The sequence below is a fragment of the Cervus elaphus genome, chromosome 23 (genome assembly GCF_910594005.1).
Source record: "Cervus elaphus chromosome 23, mCerEla1.1, whole genome shotgun sequence".
Lineage (NCBI taxonomy): Eukaryota > Metazoa > Chordata > Mammalia > Artiodactyla > Cervidae > Cervus > Cervus elaphus.
This window is the reverse complement of record NC_057837.1, coordinates 75,765,383-75,774,483: the sequence shown is the minus strand read 5'-3', so window position 1 is coordinate 75,774,483 and position 9,101 is coordinate 75,765,383. Positions and strand designations below refer to the sequence as shown.

Sequence of the window (9,101 nt, the reverse complement as noted above, 5' to 3'; positions counted from 1 at the left end):
TCATCCAGGCTTCTCCTCTGCCCAGCTGCATGACTGGGTAGAAGGACCACAGAATTCATTGACCAAATCAGACCACTTCTGAGAGTAAATGGCGTGCTCATGATCATTATTTGGGAACCATCCCAGGCAAAGCTGCATGGAGAGTCACCCTGGAATAGAACTGGGCCAATTGCTTGGGTCTCTTTATCTCAGACTCTTCATCTCCAAAGGGACATGATGACGACTTAATCAACTGATACACGTAAAGTGCTTTGAAGACTGCCGGGCACATCTTAAACTACTGACATGTGCTAGCTATTCTTGCTGATGATGCTCTTTTTGTTACTGTTTGTCCTAGAACATCCTTAAATTTCCTCCCATATTTAGAGAATTTCCCAACTTATGGGCTCCTGTTTCCCCAAACGAGAAGTCACAAACATACTTTCCTGCACTCTGTAGGGTGCAGGAAGGTGCCCTGGTTCAGTGAGGTAGACGCACCACACTATCCAGAAGCTGGTCACCTGGAGAAGGTGCCACACTGATCCTTGCTGGCAAGAGGCCCCCAGGACACACAATTTCCCGTTGGCATCAATGTGGGGGTTCCAGGGCTGGTGCCTGGGCTCAGCTGCAATGGCCCCAGGAGAGGGGACATTGGTCTGTGCTCTGATGAAGCTCTGCAATGCAATTTGAATTTCACTCCTGATTTCAGATCCACCAAATCTTTTTTTTTTTTTCCCGCTCTTCCCAGACATCCCATAAGCCACATAAACCTTTTACATTTATATTAGATTGATTTCTCCTGGCCCAGTTCTATTTGTAACTAATGAATAACTGATTAAAAAAAAAAAAAAAAACCCTAGATCCAACCAAGCCTGCAATCCTCCTCCAAACTTTTCAGTTAAACAAGCCATCTCCCCTTGTCTTCTCGTTTAGTTTAATTTTGGATCTCTACCATTTGCAGCCAATGCCTGCTACTAGCACACATAGCTGCTATCAAAATTTGGGGGAAAACATAGAAAATTAAAAACCATAGCTCTTGTATAAAACCTTAAAATGATCCCCACCCCACTATGTCATATGTCCGTTTTCACTCAGCCATTTAAACAGAGTCCCTGGCTATCTACCTTTGCAGCCAAAGATAGACAACAAGGGTCTCCTATTTTTCTACTGCTCTTTCCCAATTTCTGTCTTAGGAAATGCAAACTAAACTGGATTGCTGCCAGCAGGTCTTCAGAATAAGTGGAATTCCTGTGTGTGCTTTGAAAGGCAATTGTCTCCGGAGAAACCTATCTTCTTTCCCACCTTGAACTTGTGGTTCCCTGATATCAGAGTGCTTTGTGAACACATAAAAAGGAAAAGAAAACACAGCATATTCAGATTGCCATACATCCTCCCACCCTTCTACCCACCCACCCCCAACTCCCTATAAAAAGTTCAGCCCTGAGAAGGGCTGGTTTTCTGAATACAGAGCTTTGTGAAAAGGCTCTAAGACATATCCTCTTATCAACACCCCCAGATAATTTATTTGGGTATGAATGAAGTTTTCAGCCTACGAGAAGGAAAAAAATAGTTAACCATCTCTGGAAATAAAATTACCATTCACACTCAGAGTTTACATTTCCAACATTATTTCCATGCGCCTGTCAGAACTGGGAGGAGGAGGAAAAAGACTGAGCCTTCAGACCACAATCTTAGCTGTCCTACATTTCCATGGGCGGGCAGAGCTTGACGCCACCTCTGAGGGAAGGCATTCCAGCACCGTCCTCCTGCAAGGATCTGGGATTTCATTCTGGAAAGTTAGGCCATATCTAGATGAGCATAGGGCCTGTGGGAGAATCTTCCTCTTTTCTAAGGGAAATTCAAGTCATGCCTTCAGAGACATCAGTTTGCCTGTGTGACTTTAAATGCCATTTTTAAAACATTATACAGTGAAATTGACCTTTTGTAGTGTACATGTCTATGAATTTTAATATATGCATATGTGTTGTGTAACCCTCATCATAATGATAGAGAACAGTGTTATCATCTCCCCCCACTAAAGAAATCCAGCCTCCTGCTAGTCCCTTCTACTCATAATTTCTCCCTCACTTACAGCTCCTGGCAGTCCTGTGCTGTTCTCTATCTTGGGTGTTTTTTTCCCCCTTTCCAGGAAGTCATATAAATGGAAATACACAGTAATTTTTGAGACTCTTTTTTTCCCATTCAACCTAATGCCTTCCAGATTCAAAGCAGTTGCTCTGTATATCAATAGTTCATTCCTTTTATTCCTGAGTAGTGTTCCATCATGTGGATGTATAGGCTATTTAACCATTAGCTCGCTGAAGGGCATTTGGGTGGTTTCCATATTTTTGCAATTACGAAGAGAACTGCTATAACCATTGGGGTAGACGTTTTTGTGTGAACATAAGTTTCCTTTCCTCTAGGGTAAATACTCAGGAATGGCATTGCTGGGTCATCTGGTAAGAGTGTGTTTAATTTTATAAGAATCTAAAAAAACTGCTTTCCAGAATGATACACCGTTTTGCTTTTCTAAATGGAACACAAGAGTTCCAGTTGCTCCACAAGCTTTTATATATATACATACAAACACTATATATATATATACACATATATGTATATAAAGCTTATATATTAATATACTGTATTGTCAGGTTTTCACAACAGCCACTCTAATAGATGTGTTGTGGTATTTCACTGTGGCTTTAATCAGCACTTCCCTAATGGCTAATGACATAGAAAAGTTTAGTAAGCGTAGCAAATGTCAGAGAAACCAGCTCAAACTAGTTTCATAGTTAATAAACAGTTTTGTTGTTGTTGGCTGGGTTGGCTGGGGTTTGATGCCCATAAGAGAGAGGTCCAGAGGTAGCATGCCTCGTGACAGGTCAAACTCAGGATCTTAAACGATTTGGTTTCTCTCATTCACCCCTGCTTTCTGTAATGTTGCCTTTATCCCTGGACTCTATCTTCCGGCCATTCTGGGTTCTCAACAGGAGGCAGCAGAATTGCTCCTGGGAGTCTAGAACACAGATCTTCACACAAACTAGCAGAATAAAGGGGATCTCATAGTATCTAATACACAAGTCTTAAATTTTTTTATCCTTTTGCTAGCCCAAATTGAGTTATGAGTCTATTCCTAATCCAATCATCAAAACCAAAATGGCAGAGTGTGCCATTTGGCATAAGCTTGCACAAGCAACCCCTATGGATCTGATTCTGGTATCAGTCCAAACATGTGTCTGGGAATATAGGAGAAAGAATTTTTCCAAAGGAAAATCAGAGTATAAACAATGGGAGAAAGGATAGGTGAACAGATGCTCTGGAGCTAAATCATTTAAATTAATTTTAAATGCAAACCTTAAAAGTACTAACTCTTCCTTACTTAATTATTCAAAATGATATGTTGTTCACATAGGCAATACGTTCAGAGGTTCAGACATCAGGAGTAGCTGAAGATTCTTCTCCACTTAATCTTTTGTTTTTCATGTTGGTACCTCTCTCCTCCTCCTCTCCTCCTTCCCAAAATGGCCCAGCATTTCTGAGATTCAAATCACCAATTCTCCCATATATGACCAGAGGGTGACATAGCCAAGGAAAATCTGAACTCTGTCCTGACTGGGCCACCCTGAGCCTACTACATGCTGATTGGCTTAGGTGTGGTTTTGGTGAACCAATCATGTGGGAAACAGGATGCTATTACATTGCTTAGCTTGGAATGTTCAGTCCCAATGTCACTAGGCATGGGGTCATCTTCCCTGAGACACATGGATGACTTGGGAGGAGGGTGAGCATGACCAACCCCGAGGTTATTGCACGGCTGGGGTATGGGTGGCCAGAGACTGGGCAGGCATGGAAAATATCTACAAGACCCACCATGGAACCCACATCTTTCCAAAGAATAGAATGAGTCGTTTCCATTTGTCATTTCCACAATATTCAGTCAGTGGCACTTGGCACTCAATCAATTTTTGATGACTGGATTAACAGTCATAGATTAAAACAATCTATAGGGAATAAAATTCTAATCACATTTAAAACTAGGATTCACAGTCCTAGGGCTAATTCCAGTTATAGGCACTGTAACTGAGAGACATATTTGCTATAGCTGTGTCTGTGAGCTGTCAAAATATTTTGAAGTTAAGTAATAATTTGGTATCTATTAAGATTCTCTCTTCAAAAGTCTTCTTTTCAGTGAACACAGAGCATGGAAGACAAGACAAACCAATGTGAAAACATTCACTTTATATCATTTTATCTCAGCTTCTAGGCTAAGGGCTGCAATACATTGACACATGCCAAAAAAGTCAAAACTCAGTTCTTTGGAAGGAAACAGATGATCCTTTAAGACACAGAACCTGATGGATAATTCTGGAAGTTAATGCTGTGGAGTCACAAGAAGGGTGAAAACCCTTCACAACTCGTGATCAAGGTGAGATTTCAACAGAGTCCTATGGATGAGTAAGATGACTCTAAAAGTCAAGGATGGTGTTGGAATTGGGGTGAGGGGTCCACACCCAAGGCTTAGAGTCAAGTAAAAGGAAGGGATGTTGCATTAGGGGACCCCAAGATCATTGTCAGTCTTGCTGATTCGGGGGTGGGGGGGTACAGTGGGAAACGCTCATACGACTCCGAGTATAACTATACTAAGGGCTGTGATTTATTACAGGAAATCAGTACAAAGTAAATCACCAAAGAGAAAAGGCACATGCGGTGAAATCCCAAGGAAACCAGGAGCAAGGTTCCAAGAGTCTTTCTCAGTGGAGTCACGCAAGTCTCCCTTAATTCCTCCAGCAACAAGATGTGGCAACATGTGTGCATGTTGCCCACCAGGCAAGCTCGTTAGAAGCTCAGTGCCTAGGATTTTTACTGGGGACCTGGCCTGGGGCAGCCTCTGCCTAGCATGCACCCACACCCCAGACTCCCAGAAGGAGAGCAAGTGTTCAGCATAAACCAAACTGTTTTGTATAAACAGTTTAGGCACAGGGAGCCCCTCTTATCAATCAGAGTGTTGCAAACCCTCCCACATCCAAGTTCCCATACACCAGCCAAGGGCCAACCCTGCAAGCAGGGATTTCAAAAGAGAGCAGCCAGGCCTGCTATGGCAACTCCCTTCTGCACAGATGTTCAAGAGTTCAATCTTTAAGGTGGTCTTTCCACATCTCTAATCATGGAGACCTGGCATAATAATAATTAACACTTACTGCTCCTGTCCTCTGCCAATGATTGGGTGAGTTATTGCCTTTCCCTGAGCCTTCGTTTCTTTACCTGAAAACAAACAAGATTAAGCTCAAAGTGGCTGAGCCAAGTAACCCAGGCAAGAGGTGAGAACACCTGTTCCCCGCAGGGGAGACAGTGAGCATTACCTTCCGCCCCTCTTCCTCCCCCAAAGCCCCTGCTTTAATGCAGGGGGGTCATCTAAGCCTGTCCAGGCAGGAGCAGGATTCCATTCCACTCACCGCATCCCAGCCTGGCCTCAGAAGGTCATGTAGCCAAGCAAAGCTGGAGAAAAGGGCTGGGAAACCAGCAGGCTATATAGTGTGCCTTCCCTGGTGGCTCAGATGGTAAAGTGACTACCTGCAATGCGGGAGACCCAGCTTCAATCCCTGGGTCGGAAAGATCCCCTGGAGAAGGAAATGGCAACCCACTCCAGGACTCTTGCCTGGAAAATTCCATGGACGGAGGAGCCTGATAGGCTACAGTCCATGGGGTCACAAAGAGTCAGACACGACTGAGCGACTTCACTTTCTTTCTTTCTTTTTTTCCAAAGCCCTTTACAGATGTGCACCTGCGTAACCTCATTTCTCTCCCAAAGATCGAGGGACAACTCAGACACACAGAGACACATGAATCTCTCTACTGCAGTGCTTAATATTAATATCAAGAGTGATAAAAACGCATTTGCAGAATAAACAAGTGCATTCATAAATAACTGCCAAAATGAATGAAGCCTGGTTTTGAGCAGAGACATGAACACCAGTTCCCTTGGGTTCAGCAGAGCACAATCTGCAAACGAAGTCATTTCTCAGGAGTTGCCAGCCCAACTCAGCAGCTGACAAGAAGCGCTTATGCTCACATTCACAGGTCCCTGGGGCCACCACGGCTCAGTTGATCTTGGCCAGGCTCTACGGGGCTTGCTCCACGAGCTGAGATGAAGAACAAGAGCAAAACAAGCTGCGGGAGCACATTGAAAGTCTTTGGTTTGTCACTTTCACTGACGTTCAGCTGGTCAAAGCAAAGCAGTGGGCCAAACACATATCAAACAGGGTGTGAAGGAAGCACTTCCCATTCACACGGTGATGGGAAGAGAGTGAATATTTGCTAAACAAGAATTCAAATTATCAACTGAGCCACTGCACCTAGACAGATATATGGATGGTAGACTCTGAAATATCCTCATGAAGGAAAAGAAAAAAATCATAGTGGCAGTTAATGCAAACACACCTACAGCCATCTGTTTAATAGCAGCAGCCTCAAGTCTCAGTGGCAGCAGGCAACAGCCCCCAGGGGCTTCTAGACCATTCCGGGATGGAAGGTGCAAGGTCATTGCTCCACCCCCAGCAGGTGGATTCAGCACACATTTTAACTCCAATTTCAATGCAAACGGCAGCTGCTGTTGTTGCCTGGGGACCCCTATCTTTTTACATGTTATTGTAGATCAGTTACCCGCCGCTGCAATAAAGAACTCTAGATGAGTTGTCTAGAATTTTTAAATCAGTGCTGCAGAGAGGCTGGCAGAAAACCCAGGCAAGCTCCCTGTCATGGGTGATTGATGCCAGACTCCAGCAGGCAATTATGAGGTCCCAGCTTTGTGAAACCAGACCCGGCCCCATACCACAGCTCAGAGGAGGACATTTGCTTCTCTTGCAGGTGAGGTCAGTGGTGGGGGTGGCTGAGCAGCAGGAGAGCTTGGAAGGCGTTGGACACACATCAAAGCCAGATAGGATTCACCTGTATCCATTGATGTTCAAGAGAAAGCACCCCAGCTTTCTTTAATGCTTCTTTGGCACCCAACTGCGTCCTTACCCTTATGCAGTGGAAGGGACATACAGGGATGGTCAGGTACCAAATGGGCCATCATCAAATTGAAGTGCCCAGGCCCCTGGGGGGGTCATGAAGATTTTTCCAAGGGTTCATAGACACAGACGGTCCTAAGAGGGCCAGTTTCCAGACCCTCCCCTTAACTAGTGTTGTATTTGCCACTTCCTCCTTCACACATGTCCTTCTTCCACTAAATAAAAAATAAGTTTATCAGTAGGGATGCCAACAGGAAACAGAAGGTGCGGTCAAATTGGGTTATTTGAGGAGAGTTTGATAGAGGAACTATTAATAAAGGTGTTGGTGGAATAAAGAAAGCTACAAAGGATTGTGCCTCTCCTTTGGGCTGGTGGAATCTTGAGTAGGGTCAGGGAAGAGAGGTTTCTAGAACATGGAGACAGGCTGTGTAAAGTGCAAATGAGCTGTGGCCTTCTGGAGAAAATGCAGAGAAGCCCTGAGTCACTCCGCAGATGAGCCCTGGGCATAAATACCCAGCCAACCTTCTCTCTTCTCCTCCTCACTTCCACCAACGCCGGGCTCCCCATTGGATAAAGGCAACCGGAAGCCATAGGAGAAGGGAGCCCATTGATTGGTCCATGCAGTTAGCCCAAGGCAGAAGAAGGGTAGAGAGGGTGGGAGATGAGAGATCCCACTGAAAAGGCATCACCCATCCTGAATCTTACAAAGATGCAGTCCCCTGCTCCTACTGCAAGGAAAACAAAAAATGTCCTTGAGGGCTCTAAGCAAAGGCAAATTTAGAAATGCTCACCTGCAGTGCAGAACGTGAACGTCTGATAACCAGGTGGCACATCTATTGTATAACAGAACCACCTCCTTTTACCGAGTCAGACTGTTTTCAGTCCTTCATTGTCACAGAAATTGGAGAATCTAGTACCAATGTCAGTTCAGAGATTGTCAACACTCACGATGTAATTTTTGGCATATAACTTGAAAAGAGACCAAACGATTGCGCTGCAGACAACAGAAGCCCTTCCAAGTCCATCTGTTTGTTTTCCTGAACAGTTCTCAGCGCTGATACCGAGAAAAACAAATGGTGTGAATGCCATTGATGCTGAAGCCTGTCTTTTTAAAATAATAATATTCATTCATGAATATATTCAATGAAAAAAGTCCCACCTCTCATATTAAGAGAAGTGTATCCCAGAGTATTTTACTTTTTTAAGGATTGATCAGTCTTTATCACAAACATGTTTAAGTTGTTTTGATCAGTATATTCTGCTGCCTGGGTAGCTTAGCTGGTACAGCATTAGACTTTTAATTTGAGGGCCCAGGGCTCAAGTCCCTGTCCAGGCACCATAAATAAATAAATAAACAAATGTATTCTACTAATCACCATGATAATAATTGAATGAATTTAAAATAGCTTATTTTAAAATTTAAAGACTTGTAGTCAATGAAAAGCATTTTAATTTCAACTTTTAAGCACATTTTTGTTGCAGTGATAGGTGATAAAATGATTAATAAAAGAATTTCAAGAATAAAAATATATATTAAGACTAAATTTCTGCCAGGAGTGTACAAGTTGATGGAGAAAAAAGAACAGTGCAGAATCCTAAGAAAGCAAAGCTTGTATATATATATATTTTTTTAACCCATGATGGTGGATGTTGAACCAGAATGGAATTGAGCTTCAATGGACTACTTTTGAAAGTTACATTATAATTTTCTTTTAAAATGCCAATATATACATGTCAAAAATTATATCCATTTATATAAATTTTGTTTACTTATATATAAAATAAATATTTACTCTATTTTGAGATTTACTGATATATTAACACTCTATATAATTTATTTGCCTGTGTGCGTGCTTAGTAGCTTCAGTCATGTCTGACTCTTCACGACCCTATGGTCTGTAGCCTGCCAGGTTCCTCTGTCCACGGGATTCTCCAGGCAAGAATACTGGAGTGGGTTGCCATGCCCTCATCCAGGGGATCTTCCCAATCCAGGGGATCTTCCCAACCCAGGGATCGAACCCTGAGTCTCTTATGTCTTCTGCCCTGGCAGGCAGATTCTTTACCACTAGTGCCACCTGGGAAGTGCATATAATTTATTTATTTATATTCGAA

The 9,101-nt window shown here is 43.1% G+C and overlaps 1 non-coding gene across 1 annotated transcript; it reads left to right on the top strand.

The window, feature by feature from the left end:
• Positions 1–8,252: 8,252 nt before the first annotated feature.
• On the top strand, positions 8,253–8,325 carry TRNAK-UUU. The gene has a single exon. It is a non-coding gene; the product is annotated as a tRNA-Lys (tRNA).
• Positions 8,326–9,101: the final 776 nt, after the last annotated feature.